This window comes from Mesoplodon mirus, assembly GCF_964341445.2.
Source record: "Mesoplodon mirus genome assembly, chromosome: 14".
In the NCBI taxonomy this organism is placed as follows: domain Eukaryota; kingdom Metazoa; phylum Chordata; class Mammalia; order Artiodactyla; family Ziphiidae; genus Mesoplodon; species Mesoplodon mirus.
Window position 1 is genome coordinate 10,129,923 of NC_138990.1, and position 16,129 is coordinate 10,146,051.

Here is a 16,129-nt window from a genome sequence, read left to right on the forward strand (position 1 = left end):
GTCTCTGCAGAAGGTCTGCATCTAATAAAAGGAAAGAAAATGAAGTGTAGGGTTTTGCTTTCCCACTTAGCCAAGAAGAGGCTCTGGAGTGTACCTGGCAGTCATGAGGAAGGATGTGATAAGTCATACTGAGTCAGACTCTTTCAGGATGTAAGGAAGGCACTTGTCCAGTTTTCCTCAAGGTACGGGAAGGTACATAAAACATGGGACCATCTCACATTATCAACTAGATTGCTCTGGATCACAAGTAACAGTAAATTCAACCAAAATATTCAATAAGAGCACTTATTATCTCCCCAAACAAGAAGTCCAGAGGAGGGTAGTTCCAGGATCGGTTAATTCAAGAGCTCTGTGATGTCTGGGCTCTGATTCCATTTCCCAGAAATTCTCATAGCTTTTCTGTTTGGTTGTAAGATGGCAGCTGGACTTCCAAGCATTATGTCCTCCTAAAATTGCTTTCAAAGGAAGTATTTTCCTCACCAGTGTCATTGTATCTGAAAGGATAACATTTCCCAGAACCTCTCCATCAGAATTCCCCTTCTTTTGGCCAGACTGGTTTACATCTCTGTCCCCCAATCAAATACTGGCAAGGGGGAATGGGATTACCCCTTCCCATGGGATGGTTGGTTTAGGCCAATCATGATTCATCATCTGGGGCCCACCTTCTCTGAGTACACTGCACCTGGATTCTCAACAGACAAGTTCTGTTGTCAAAGAAATAGGGCACCATGTTTTAGGGAGCCATGGCTCTTGGTTAGGCTTAGGGCAGACATTACTAATCACTTATAGCTCTCTTTCTTTGACAGTCATTGTCAATCAAAGTTGGCACAGGAGATAAAGCATGTGTCATCTCGGCCTTAGATAATGTGAAGTAAGGGAGCAATAATTCAGGGTATCTTTAGTGACCCAGTCATCTTCTTGCCTCACATGGTGTCTTTAAATATGTCTATAAATTCTTTGACAATCTTTCCTTCAAAAAGTGGCATCATATTCCCCTCCCCTTGAGCAGGGGCTGGACCTGGTGACTCATTTCTAATGAACAGAAAATGGCAAAAGTGATGGTGTGTGAATTGCGAGACTAGATATAAAAGGCAGTGGAGGTTTTGCTTTGTTCTCTCTTGGATCACTTGCCCTGGGGAGGCCAGCCATAATGCCATAAGAGCACTCCAGCAGCCCTACAAAGAAGTCCATGTGGGGAGGAACTGAGACCTTCTACCAACAACCATGTGAGGGAGCCATGTTGGAAGTGGATCTTCCAGTCCCAGTCAAGTCTTCAGATGACTGCAGTCCCGGCCAACATCTTCTCAAACTTTGGGGTTTGAGAAACCCCAAACCAGAGCCCTCCAGCTAAGCCACTCTCAAACTCCTGACTTTCCCACAGAAACCATGAGATAATAAATGTTTATTGTTTGAAGCCACCAAGTTTTGGGGTAATTCATTGTGCAGCCAGAGCTGGGACTAGGGCAAAGCAAGTGAGGTACCCAACCGTGAAAGTGAGTGCCTCCTTAGACTCTGTGCCCTGGCTTCCTCACTGGCCTCACCTTAGTCCCAACCTTGTGTCTAGCAGTATGTAAACCTCCATGCCCCTTTCCCCTTCCCAACATTCTCCAGCTTGTACTGGGATGTCCTGGGGTTCTGAAGAAGCTGGTTCCTTCTCAGGGTCCAAGGGTGGAGCATGTGACTAAGCCTGTCAGCGCATTCCAGTACCCTTAGGTCAAGGTGACAGGATCAGTTGTAGCATGTGACCCCCTCCTGTCCAATCAGAGTAGATGTCAAGCCTTTTGCTAGGGATGCTGGGTCAGATATGATTCCACTCTTGTGACTGAATAAGGTAAATGTAATCATGGGACTTCTGGTAGCTTTTTTGGGACCTCTGAGGGGAGTCAGTTTGGGGATAAAGCTGTTAGCAGGATACAAGAAACTGGGTCCTTGGTAATATTGTTCAGCTGCTAGATTAACACCTACCTAAAGCCAGCCTCCTTTCAGAACTTTTCAGCCCACTGAGCTAAGAATTTCCCTTTAAAACATTTAAACCAGTTTGAGTCTGGTTTTCTGTTACAGGCAAAGGAAAGCCCAAATGTGATGTTAAACACACAGAGAAGACCCCACATTGGTTACTCACACAGATGCTGCCAAGGATCCAGCTGTTTCACACTGTGCAGAGTAAGTATCCAGATGTTCCATCGAATGTTCTTGTTTCAGCCAGATGTTGAGTATCTTGTAGATGGAGGGTTAACATGATTTAATGCTTAAAAGCAAATACTCCTCCTTTCTCCTCCCTCCCCTGCCCCCCATCTGGTGCCTGCCCTCTCCTAGTCTCGTCCAGATAGTCATGTCCCACCCGAATCCTCAGGTAGGTGCTATGATTTGTATCATGTGGTACCGCCTACCCCACTTGTCTCCTTCCTCCACAGTTATTTGGACCAGGAATTGGTATCTAGCCCACAGAGCCAGTCTAGACGCTGGGCAACAACCCACGTGTGGCCTGGCATGAAGAGGCGAGCTGGGGCAATCAGAGTCTTTCTTTGTCTCTCTGAACTGAGATGTCTTGAAGAAGGAAGTGGTTCCAGGCAGGGCCACGGAGCAGAGACGGGGCCATGGGAGAATGTTAAGCTAGTAAAAGTTATGCAGGGAGCAGAAATGAGGGGCAGGTGAGGCTACAAGGAGAGAAGAATTATCCTAGAGTCCATGGAAGGAATAACCGACTCCCTGACAGAGGGAGTGAGCTACAGAGAAAGAGATGGAGAACAGTTAGTCAGGATAGGCTAGATTCTGCCGTGGGAACAAACATCCCCCAAATCTCAGTGGCTGAACCCAACAAGAGTTTTTTCCTGACCATACACGACTTGTCCATCACCGGTGAGCAGGGAAGGCTCTGCTCACTGTCATTGTGTGAGAACTCAGGCCAACAGAGGCTCCACTTTGACCCGGGTTTCCACGATTGCAGAGGTGGGGGAAGGAAATTCAGCCAATGACATGTCAGCTCTTAAGGCTTCTGTCCAGAGGTGACGCATGCCCCTTCTGCTTACAATTCATTGGCTAAAGCAAATCTCATGGCTGTGCCTAATTTTAAAGGTAGAAGAGTCGTGTGATGCTACTGTATGCATGGAAGGAGGAAAATTTTGAGTATTTGTGACCAGCCTTATTGATGTCCACAGAGAGGGGAGCTGGTCCCTAGAGCAGCCTCAGATCCCACAGGTCCAGATTTCACGAGGCCCTGCCATACTGTGGATTGTATTCACATAACATCCCCATCGCCCTTTTTGTCCCACACGTGCCTTGCAATGCCCATCCTCCTCCACACATACATTTGTTTGTTTCTTGCAAATTAAGACCTCCCTCCTGGGACTTCATATTTCCTTTGAATGCTCCTCTCCCACTTGGGGACTCCCTTCCTCAAAAGCAAAACGTTGGGAACTCTCTGGCGGTCCAGTGGTTAGGACTCCGCACTCTCATTGCCGACGGCCCGGGTTCGATCCCTGGTCAGGGAACTAAAATCCTACAAGCAGTGAGGTGCAGCCAAAGAAAGAAAGCCTAAAACCAGTACAAACCATCTTTGTGTCTCTGTTTTATAACAAGGTGGGGATCTACAGGCCCTCCTGCCTCAGGAATGTCAGAGAAGGCTTCGGAGAAACTCTATTTGCACATGAAGACTTCGTAGGCTCCCCTGGCAGGGAATGCCATATCTATGAAGTTTTCTAGTTCTTACTATGTGCCAAGCACTGTGCCAAGAACTTTGCCTGAATTCTCTCATTTAAAATACTTTTTGACCTCACTTTGCAGATGAAGGAACTATGGCATAGAAACTGTGGCAACTCCCTTGAGGTCTGATTTTCGTATCTATGCTCCTCACATTATAGTATATGTCCAAGAAAGATGGTGAGGTGGGCTTTGGGGCTGATGGGCCAGCCTGGGGGACCAAGGTTAATCTTTGAGGAGAAGATAAGGGGAGGGGGAAGCTGCCTCAGGTGGGTAGAGAGCTTACCTCCAAGGAGGAAAGACATACTTAATGGGGCAGGGTGTGGTATCCTTCAGATGCCCTTGGGCCCAGACTCAAGTCCCACTTGGAGAAGATTGAGAGATTGAAAGAGAATAAGCTGTTTTTGACTGAGCACATATAGTGACCAAATTGTGGTCTCTAAGCATCTTTTCTCACTGAAAGGAACCAAGGCTTCTTGGAGAACTGGCTGTTTCCAGGTCCAGAGCAACAATTATATAAGATAAGCCCAGAGCATCTTTTATTAGAAGATAAGACAGCTGTCAAACACCACTGAGGTCGTGTCAAAAGGACTCAGATGCCAGACTGAAGGAGCTTCTCCTGGATAAAATGGGATCATTTGAGCATCAAATACAAAACTGAACAAACGAAAACCCTGCAATGAATTGAAACACGTCAATTTTTTTTTATTTTTATTTTTTTGCCGTACGCAGGCCTCTCACTGTTGTGGCCTCTCCCGCTGCGGAGCACAGGCTCCGGACGTGCAGGCTCAGCGGCCATGGCTCATGGGCCCAGCTGCTCCGCAGTACGTGGGATCTTCCCGGACCGGGGCACGAACCCGTGTCCCCTGCATCGGCAGGCGGACTCTCAACCACTGCGCCACCAGGGAAGTCCCACGTCAAATATTTTTTAAAGTCCATGAATTAAAATATAATAATAAAAAAACATTTGGAGGCTGCTTAGAGAAAACTAACTCACTATTCCGAGAAGTGATAAATAAAGGGAAAAATGTTTTCAAAAAGCTACGTGTGGGGCATCCCAATGATACAGTGAAGTTAAGGGTTAGTTGAAAGGCTTCCCATGTACTCTGCAAACCTGCCTCTGGCTTTTTCCAGGCCTGAATTTCCACCATTAGAGACTCATTTCTTTGAGGTTACAGAGTAACCTTGGGAAAGGTTTGTTAACTACTTTCCTTACAGACTGTGATAGAGGAAAAGTGGTGAGTCCTATGGTTCCTGGAGTCTGAGCAGGTAGGGGTACAGCCAGAGAAGAAGGGCTGGAGGGGAAAGATCTTGGAACCATCGTGGAGGGCAGGAGAACCCCCTGGGCTGGCCTTTCAGAGTGCAGCTCCTCGGTAGCCCAGTCAGATGAGGTCTGGTCCAGCAGGTGGAAAGAATGCCAGAGATGTACATTTATTCTACACCCCAGGGGCTTCAAACATGGTTGTCCTGCTACATTTTCTGGGGGACACGGGACCACGGTTCCTGGATCTCTCCTACTGGCTGTGTGACTTCCTGCTCCGGCAGCACTGGACTGTCACAGCTGAGCACTTACAGCCTCTGCAAACTTCACCGGGCCCCTCACCCTGGGACCTCTTCGTTACTGCCAGGTGAAGCCTTTAAGAAGCCAGGACCTTCCCTGTGTGGGAAAGCTGGCACTATGGAGCAGGGACACAGCCCCATGGGTCCCAGTGTGAGCTCTGAGCTGCCAGCCCTCACCGCCTCTCACAGCGTCCCATGGGACAGCCCGCTCACTCAGGGCCCCTGGCTCTCGACCACACTTCTCGGGCTCTGCCGGACCCGGGAGCCTATATCCCAGCCCAGGCCCTGAGACGCCCTCAGGCCTGGGATGCCTCTTTCCTCCCCAGTTCCCTCACGGGACCCTTGTCCCTGGGCAGGGGGTTGTTTGCAGCCCTGCTCCCCGGCTCTGTGGCTGAGCCAGATCGTGGCCAGGCTACGCTCACTCTGGAGTCCACTAAGCATCCTCACCATCCCCTTTCCTACCCTACCACCCCACCTAGCCCCTTCCTGTCCCTTGGGCCTCTCCCATCCCTCCCTCCCTGCTTCGTCGTGGTCCTCTCCCACTGAGATGAGCACCCGGATTCCAGGCCCGAGTCCATCCCTCCCTAGTTACGCTCCTCAGCCCACCTCTTCCCCAGGGACCGAGCGCCCAGTTTGGGGCTGACCTTCCAAGTCTGGTCCCCACACGCCCAGCCCTGACTATTGGGTCCTGGCTGAGTGCCCCATCCTGACACCTGGCCTTTGCCTGACCCCAAGGGTAAACTTGGGCGCCAGCCTCAGCCCTCCCTGGCTGGCCTGTCCCCCAGCACCCGAGCCTGGGTTATGACATCTTTCCACTGAGCAGCTCTTATTTGGAGAAGGCAAACAGGCCAGCACATGCACACACGCACCCCTCCTCGCCCTGACGCCACACGCGCTGGCGTGAAAATCCGGCTGGCCGTGTTTATTTTTCTTCCTTTAATTTCCCCTTTAGAACAAACACCAGTCCTGTAACACAGACCACCCTCTCCTTTCAGATCCGCAGCCTCCCGCCCCCCACCCCCGTCCTCCCGGCGCAGCTGTGAATGAGAACAGAGTAAGTCTTTTAGCAGGAGGCAGTGGCCTGAATGAATTGATACCAGCCTCCAAGCCAGCAGGGAAGGAGGGCTTGTGAGCATGTGCGTTTGCTTCTTAGAAAATCTTTGCACATCCCCAAGCTCCTATTTTTCCCTGTGCCTTGGAGCAAATGCTTCCCCACCTCACCCCCCTCCGTTCACATTTGATTTGAATTCCTTTTTGGTCCCTTGCATTTTGTTTTCTGTTTTCTACAAGGGAGCCTGAATCAGGGCCTCAGAAAAACAAGGCCGGGCTGCCAACTGGAAATGTTTGCTCTGGGGGCGAGTTCGGAGGCTGGCGTCAGGCGGGGCAAGATCCGTGCCAGTGGAATGTGATTTGGGGGGGAAGCTGCAGGTCACTCAATCGCTGGCAGCCCGCCCGGGAGCAACTGAATGCTTTCTGAGCTCTGTGTGTGTGTGTAGACTTCTTTTCCTCATGCAAACAGAGCCCTGGAGACGTGGAGACAGAATCATTAGGAAGAAACTAGACAGAGGTTTGGAAAATCAGGGGAACCAGCAAGGTTAGGTGGGTGGGGGGAGGGAAGAGGATGCCAGGATCTGTGTGGCTACTTTATCCAGCACCCATTGTGTTCTCTGCCTAAAGCTGGGGGCTCTCAGGAGCAAGGGGCGGTGCAGACCACCCTGGCCCCCGGTGACCCGTAGGCTCTTTGGAGAAACAAGGCTCCCAGGACAGGACACAGTCAGGCCAGCCTGGAAGTTCCCCCGAGCAGGCTGCATGAATGGCTGAGGGTGTTCAGGGTAGGCTTCCTGGAGGAGGTGTGGTAGAGTCCCAGCCCTGAAGCAAGAAGTACAGCTCTTCCTCTGCTTAGGATGGGGTTACGTCCTAGTACACCCATCAGAAGCTGAAAGTGCTGTTAAGTTGAAAATGCATTTAATACAGCCAACCTACTAAACTTCACAGCCTAGCCTAGCCTACCTTAAGCGTGCTGAGAACACTCCATTAGCCTACACAAACCTATTTTGGCAAACACAAAACCTACTTTATAATAGAGTATTGTCTATCTTATAATGTATGGAATCCTGGACTGAAAGTGAAAAACAGAAGTTGTCTGGGTACAGAATGGTTGTGCGTTGGTGTGATCGCGGGGCTGGCTGGGAGCTGCGGCTGCGGCTGCCCAGCATCTCAAGAGAGTATGTACCGCGTGTACAGGAAAAGCACAAAATTCAAAATTCCAAGAACAGTTTCTACTGAATGTGTATCACTTTCGCACCGTCATAAAATCGAAAAATCTTAAGTTGAACCATGGAAAGTCAGGGACCGTATGTATTGTGTTGAAAGGGAAGGAGAGGTGCTCAGGAGACTGTTAGTAGTTCCACGGGCCAAGCCTGTGCCGAGCCCTTTACAATGACGATCCCTTATCCTCCCAACAACCCATGAGGGTCATGGATCTTTCTATCTGACATTGCAAAGGAGGAAACTGAGGCCCAGAGCAATTAGGGAACTTGGCCAAGCTCCTAGCTTGTACATGGTCAGGCGGGGTCAGCTCAGAGCTGTCCTACGTGAAAGCATGACTTTTCCCCACCGCTGAGGGTCTTTTCCCACTTAGCCAAGTTCTCTGAGTAAGGGCCTGTTTTTGTTTTTCTATTTTTTTGTCCCTGGAAAAAGAACTGTTCAATTTGAGTTGGGCATCTAAGATGCCAAGGTAGACTTTCCAGAGGGCAGTGTGACAAGCGCTGGGAGATCCAAGAGGAACTTGCTTTGTCTCACCATTCCCAGGAGGTGACGGCTGGCAGTCCCGCCAGGGTGCCTAGCAAGCCAGGCCTCTCCAACAGCCTGGCTCACCTTATCAATGACCTGTGTCCCCTCCCGCACTCCTCAGCATCCCCCCGTCACACGCCAAGTTCTTTCCCACCCCAAATGTTCGCCGTGGGACTGCCCCCTTCAGGGGTCTCCAGAAGTTATCTGCTACTCTGAGTAGCGCATGAAACCCAGGTGGACCAGAGAGAATGGTTTTATCCAGGGCAACGAGCATGACCCAAGAGCTGGAGTCGGGGGACCCAGGGGTACCAGTACTTCTCAGTGATGTCAAGCTAGTCTGTCCCCTGAGGGGTGGTTTGTATGTTCCCTGAGCTGTCATAGACGGGAGGAGAGAATCTAAGATGCAGAGTTGATATACAGGTTTTGGTGGGAGGGTGGGTGTCTGACCCACTTCAGAAGGATTCTTGGTCAGAGAAAGCAGAGTCTATTGCAGGGTCTCTCCCAGACTCGGGAGAGGAGAAGGAAATAAGCCAGGCTTGGCAGGGAGGAGAAGATAGGGGTGAGGGAGTGAAGTAATGGACAGGATGGTTAGACCCAAGCTCATCGGGGAGGGACCAGATGGATAGTTGTCCATTTGATTAGAGCGACTCCACTGGCCATTTGGGGATTTTATTGTCCTGAGGCCAAATAGCTGGTGAGTCTCACCCATTGATTCTTTTTGACCATCTAACCATTAGTGTTAGGTAAACACTGGTGTCGGGGTCACCTGGGCCTGCCAGATCATCTTCATTGGTTGAACTGACTTAATCCCATGAGATGACTGATTTTACCAGTTATTTCCAGGAAACAGGACTGTATTAACCAAACCCAATCATTGTTTTGGTTTTTCAGAGACAGTCTTTGGATCTGACATCTTTGGACCTCAGAGATATTTAGGCTCCCTGCCACTTACCAACAACAGCCAGCCCGCAAGAAGGCTGGGGAAGACCTTACAAACAATGGGCTTTGGGACTCAGTCTCCCCCATCAATAAAATGGGAAGGCTGGACTAGACCAGGAGTGGTCAACACCTGGCATGAATACTGCCCTCTTCCTCTTTCATCCATGGCAGACATTGCTAATCAATTACAGCACTCATTCCCATGGGACCCAGATCCAGCCTCAGAATCCTTTTCAACACAGGGCTTCAAGCAGCCCCTACCAATCAATTAGATTTGGCATGCATGATAAAAAGCATTTGTCCTTTGGGAGATTGGGATTGACCTATATACACTAATATGTATAAAATAGATAACTAATAAGGACCTGCTGTATAAAAAGAAACTAAAATTTTTTAAAAAAGGAGAGAGAAAAAAAAAGTATTTGGCCTCCGGGCACTAGATGGTCTCCAAGCCTCCCTCCAGCTGTGCCCATCTAGGATTGCAACTGATTAGGCGTCTGAGGACTCAGCCTGGAGACCACCAGATCAACAGCTGTCACTGGGGCTTCCCAGGTCTGTGGGGCTGCCCTTGAGCTGGGCCGTGGACGAGCCAGTACCTTTTTAATTTTCCACGTTGCTAATAAATGTGCATTGCGTCAGCTCCATCCTGCCCCCTCATGTGCTCCGGCTGCCGCCATCAGAGGGGACTTTTCTAGAGAGCTGTAAAAATAGTTTTTTAAGGAGCCTGTACAGAAGAAGTAGCCAAGCCTTTTTGGTTTCCTTTCTTTTCTGAGGGAATGGGGGAGATGGGTAGGGAATACTTCACAATGAAGGAATGTGCTCCTTGGGGAATTTAATGTTGTTTTCCTAAAAAAAAAAAAAAGAAGAAGAAGAAGAACTTATCATACACTGGTTTCACATCTAGCCACAGAGCACGCCCGTGAGGACTGGTAACAGCTCCCAGGAGATCACTGGCTTAAGCCAGGTCTTGTTAGGCTGTTGACAACTAGGTCCTGATGAGGAAAGCACTAATGGGCCTCTGGCTCGCTCCCCGCCCGACCCCTGGCTGATCCAGCTTCAGTGTTCCAGTGGGATTGATGGCTTCGTGACAGCGCTTCTCTTGCCTGCAGTGGGGGTTAGGCCTGCAGGAGAGTTTTCTCTCTAGCGAGTGAATGTTTCATTTTCCCCCATTGTGCTCTGGGTTTGGAAGAGGCTTAAGACAAATGCTAAGATGCTGGGGATGGGAAGATCTCGGGGTAGGTAGGTGCCATCACCTTCTCACTGTTCCCATTTTATAGATGAAGAAACCGAGGCTTGGGACTTCCCTGGTGGTCTAGTGGTTAAGACTCCGCGCTTCCAATGCAGGGGGCGCAGTTTCGATCCCTGGTCAGGAACTAGGATCCCACATGCCACGCTGCGTGGCCAAAAAAGAAAAGAAAAGAAAGTGAGGCTTGCAGGGGGCAGGGGACAGGGGAAGCAGGTGCCCAAGGGAAGGGTACATAGTTGGTCCTGGGAAGAGAATGTATCTTTCGACTCCCAGACCAGAAAGTCAAAGCTGCAGAACAACTCTGATAATGTCCTGCCCAGAATTTCTTTTCTTTTTTTTTTTTTGCGGTACGCTGGCCTCTCACTGTTGTGGCCTCTCCCGTTGCGGAGCACAGGCTCCGGACGCGCAGGCTCAGCGGCCATGGCTCACGGGCCCAGGCGCTCCGCGGCATGTGGGATCTTCCCGGACCGGGGCATGAACCCGTGTCTCCCGCATCGGCAGGCGGACTCTCCACCACTGCGCCACCAGGGAAGCCCCATGCCCAGAATTTCTTGAACCTGGGTAATGTGTGCTCCTGTCTCGAAAGGTGACACACTGTCACAGAGCCCTAAGACGTAGTTATACACTTATGCTTTACGCTTTTAATTCTTATGTAACCATAAATGGAAATAAGTTAATAAATTAATAAACAAAACTACAAAGGTGATAAAATTCACATTACCAACACGGAGTTATGATGCATGATGTCGTTTTGCTGAAACAGAGCCCATAGCGCATAGAGGAGGAACAGAGAAGAAGCCACGGAAGACTCTGGACTTTCCCCATCGGAGGCCGTGGGAATGAAGGAATCTGGGGGACAGCGAGGTGTCGGGGAGGGAGGAGGACCAGAGAGGGCAGGGCCAGGTCAGATGCTGGTCAGAGGAAGCAGAGAGCCTGGAGACTCAGCTGCTTCGGGCAGCCCTCGTGTCCTCCTGGGGGTGTGCTCGCCCAGCGCAGCCTGGCTTGCTGTGTTGCTTTCTTGAGGAAGTCTCCTTGAGGCTCAGATATCCCCTCACTTCTTAGCGAATCCCCGACAGTCAGGGCGGTGCCATGTGACCATCCCCTCTCTCCCCTGCCATGTTACCAGCCACTGGGACGAACCTTCTCTAGGCTGCGTAAGGAAGCAGGCGCCGCTCCTTCCTGCCACTTTCTATCTCCTTTGGGTGGCAACGCAGACCATAAACGTGATGCGTAAGTGTGTGACAAGGAGAAAAGGGCCGGTGGTCGTTCCAGTTGTAAGTGGGTAGTGAGGGGAGGCCTTAACGAGGAGGTGACATAGCAGGAGGCTGGGTGGAGGTAAGGGAGTGAGCCATGGGCATTTGTCAGGCAAGTGGTCTGCCCGGCCAGATCTCATTGACCTTCCAGCCTGGTTCAAATGCCTCTTCTTTCGGGAAGTCTTCCAGAGCAGTTCTGCCGTGCTCGGAATTCCCACAGCTTTCCTTACAGAGTGGATCACTTCGTGCTGTGTTTACGCCTCTTAACAGATCTGTATTATTTCTCTACTGGACCTGGAATGCCTTGAGGTGGATACCTCGTGCCCTGTCCCCAGATGTTAGCTCCGTGAGGCAGGGGTTTCTGCTCTGTTCACTGCTGTACCCCTCAGTAGCTGTCTTTGTGCTGTCGGTGTAGACAGCCTCAGTAGGTGTCTACAAATGTGTGTTGAATTGTCACAGGTGGACCAGGTTGGAGATGGGAATCACTTGAGCTCCTGACGGCACACACCTCCTCTCTGTGACCCAGTCCCATCGTGAGGCCTGGCTCGGCCCAAGGTTTGTCAAGTGAATGAATGACTGTTGATGTGCACCCATGGTCCCCCACTTTGTTTATCAGGCCAGGAGACATGAAACCAGAGAAAAGAGAGTGAATTCGACCAACCACCAGTTCCCGGTGGTCAGAGCAGCTGTCCCTGGGACATGATCAACTCTGGATCCACTGGTTTCTTCTGTTAAAGCAGCTGGTTGACTAGCTGAGTAAGACCTGGTCCAAACTGATCAGTGAGCCTTCGTTCATTTAGTAAATATTTATTGAGTGCCTACTGTATACCAGGATTGTTCTAGATCCTTGGATAGAGCAGTGAACAAGGCAGGTAAAAATCCCTGCCCTCATGGAGCTGACATTCTAGTGGGGGAGACAAATAAATAAAAAACCCAGTTATACACCTACAGACATAATATGTCAGATAATGGTAAGTACTTGAAAAATTAAAGCAGGGAAGAGGGAGAGATATTGAAGAGGAGGGTATAGGGGGTGCCCAGGGACAACCTCACTGAGAAGGTGACATAGAAACACCAGAAGGGGGTGAGGGAGGAAGCCACGAGTCTACCTGGGCTACCTGGCATTCCAGGCTGGAGGAACAGCCAGTGCAAAGACCCTGAGGCGGGAGGGAGCTTGCTGGGTAAGTTCAAGGAGTAGCAAGAAGCCCAGTGCGGTGAGAGCAGAGGGATGGGGCGGGTGGGGGGGGAGGACCGAGGGGATGGACCAGACGCCAACCGTGGCTCCTGCTCGAATGTTCCAGTCCTCTATTGCTTGCACACCAAACCACGCCAAAATGTAGTGGCTTAATACAACAATTCAGGATTCATTCCCATGGTTCTGGGGGTTGACCGGGCTCAGCTGGGCGGTCCTCACTTAGGTTTTCCCGTGTGACTGTAGCCAGATAGAGGTTGGGGCTGGAGGCGTCTGAAGGCTCCCCTGGGCCAGGTGTCCAGGTGCCTTCCTCACTCACAGGTCAGGCACCACGGTGCTCCCCACGAGGCCTCTCTCTCCAGCAGAGTAACCTGGACTGCTCACACGGTGTCTCAGACACCGGGCTCCCACTGGAAGGAAGCTGAAACAGCCAGTGCCCTTAAAGGCACGGTGTCACTTCCACTCCCTCAGGCCTCCGTTAGCCAAGGCAGTGCGGGTTCCCAGGGTGGAGGAACAGACCCCTGTCTCCAAGCTTGCAGGGGGAGAGGATTGCTGGCAGCTCCTAACACATCTGAGAAAAATAGGAAGTCACGGAGAGGTTTTGAGCGGAGGAATGACATGATGTGTCCTGGGTTTCAAAGGACATCTGGCCAACTGTGTGGGAACCTGGCACCTGCCAGCCTGTTGTGCCAGCCTCCTTCTGGGGCTTGTTGAACCCCTTCTCTCCTGAGCCAATCCTCCTGTTTCCTCCCTGACCACAGGAGCCAGGACTAAGTGCACCCCACGGGCTCTGCCTGTGCAGGGGAAACTGCTCCATTAACCACAGAGCACGTGCTCAGGGCTGAGAAGGTGCACCCTGGCCCATCCCAGAGAGGGAGCCCCAGAGGGGGGTTGCTGAAGGCCTTCCTCATCCAACCCCTTTCCCAGCCCCAAAGACTCTCTGAATTTCCCACAGCGGGGATGGTCACTTGGATAGGGAGAGGTAGGAAGGAAGACTGGAGAGTGACTCTGGAACAGCTTTCTGCCTGGATGTCTCGTTTCTGTCTTCTGGACCCAGCATCCTGCTGGTTAATGGTGGCAGTGCAGACACTGCGACTGAAAGGTAGGGAGGAAACTTGGGGGCCACCAGGCTGACTGTATTCTACTTTCTGCTCACTGCCTTGGGTGGTCCTATCCAGGGTGGCTATGAGCACAGCTCTGGAAGGCACTGATCACATGCGTTCTGTTGCCTTCTGGCAGTCTAATTTCTGTTCTTCCTCCCTTTCTCGAATAGATGACACACCCACTTTGGAACAATCTAGACAGCCAGAAATAGGAACTCCGGATTCAGGAATGTAGTGTTCCATGTAGCAAGTATCCAAGGTTCCATCCCATTTGGCCAAGAAGATGGCAATCTTGAGATGTCACCCTGCAGAGCTATCCTGTCCTCACCCATGGGTGGTGCATATGCACTAAGGAATTGCTGGGCAGGTTCCACCCAGCAATGCTAGGTACCTGGATAAGACCTGGGATCCATATGCCTGAGATCATCAAATGTCCAGAGGCACTGGCCCTGCCATCTGACCCTGACCTGGAAGGAGCTGGAGGGTCACTGAGCTGGTCCAAAGGAGGACAGTGGCTTCCCTTGAGAAGAGGACAGCAAGAAGCTCGCCCAGGCTGGTGGCACATGCAGGGACAGCCAGGCTTCCAGAGAGGCCAGCCCTGTAGGTGGCCCAGTGACTCACCTCCCCAGATGCTACTCACTGAGGTCTCAGGAGGCAGCAAAACACAATGGTTCAAAGCTTAAGTTTTTGGGTCCGTTGGCCTGGGTTCAAATCCCACTTCTGTTATTTCCTTTCCATTGGCAAGTTTTTGTTTTGTTTTGTTTTTTGGTCTAGGAGCCTCAGTTTCCTTATCTGTAGAATGGGTTTACTTCCCTGGGTTGTTATAAGGATTTAGTGAAATAGAGCCTGTAGTCATTCCCTGTGTGGTGGTGAGTTTTGCTGCCTGGCTTTGTAACATTTGTTCCCAGTGGCCTAAGCCCTAAGCTCTTGCCTTCACTTCCCTTTCTAGTTTCATTCCTATTCCCTGGACCGGCCATACAGGGGATGTGGAACCTCCCAGTGGCACGATCATGCTAGCCCAGAGTAACCTCAAACACTTGATTCAGTGGGGGATGGTTTTTTATTTTTTATTTTTTTTGCGGTACGCGGGCCTCTCACTGTTGTGGCCTCTCCCGTTGCGGAGCACAGGCTCCGGACGCGCAGGCTCAGCGGCCATGGCTCACGGGCACAGCCGCTCCGCGGCATGTGGGATCTTCCCGGACCAGGGCACAAACCCGTGTCCCCTGCACTGGCAGGCAGACTCTCAACCACTGCGCCACCAGGGAAGCCCGGTGGGGGACGTTTTTAATGTAGGGCATAGGTTTTCTTTGGATGTCCGTGTTGTCCCATTCCAAACAGGGGGTGAGACCACCTGGAGCCTGGAGAACCTTTTTATCCTGGAAATTCTATGAATTCACAAAATCCAAATTGCTGTCATTGCACGGCTACCACTCCTGGCTCTAAATCCTTGTGGGGAGACGGCTATGTTGTGTGTAGTCCAGACAGTGTCATACCACCAGGGGGTGCTGGCAGGCTGGTCTCCCTCCACTTCTCCAGGAGGCTGAGGGAAGGGAGCCCTGGGTGGCCGGTTTGCCCTTAGGCTGGGGGACCTTGGGCAGTTAGCCTGGACTTCGAAGGTCTGCCACCTGGGGGGCTGAGAATCACAATAACAGGGACCCTTCACATCACTTGGGCCCTCCTGTTCCGGTACATGGCATTCCATCTTATGACTAAGGAGATAACGCCCAGATAACAAACTGCGGCTCAGAGAGGTGAAGGGGCTGCCCAAGGCCACACAGCTGGTGAGTGGCAAAGCACTAGGCTAGCCTGATGCCAACCCCTGGGCCGCGCGATTTGACCAGCTGGAGAGGCAGCATGGCGAGGGGGAAGGAGCATGTCCTGGGAGACTGGCTGGGTCTGAATCTCCTTCTCCCTCCACCCAGTGCAGACGGCCACTCCTATCCACTCCCTTCTCTTCCTCCCACCCCTTGGGATCCCAGTGACCTTCTCCTCTGTTTTGGAAGAGTTGGTGACAGGCTCAGGATCAGCATGAGTGGAGCCTTCGCTATTCAACCAAGACACGTGATTTTCCTGGAGCACAGCCTGGCCTCTTGAGGGACAATTTTCAGTCCTGCCAAGAGACTTCTGCACGCCCTAACTAGCCATGGACACCCCAGCCTGCAAGTGCACCCCGAGCCTGGGGGGAAAAGCTGGGATGCAAGGCGCCTGGGCAGCTGTGCTAACCCAGGAGGCGTAAGGCCACCGTCATTCCACTTACGTACCAGGCTCAGTGCTGTACTTGCAGCCTCACTTAATCCTCCTGCCAGCCCAGTGAGACAATATTACGATCTCCATTTTACAGAGG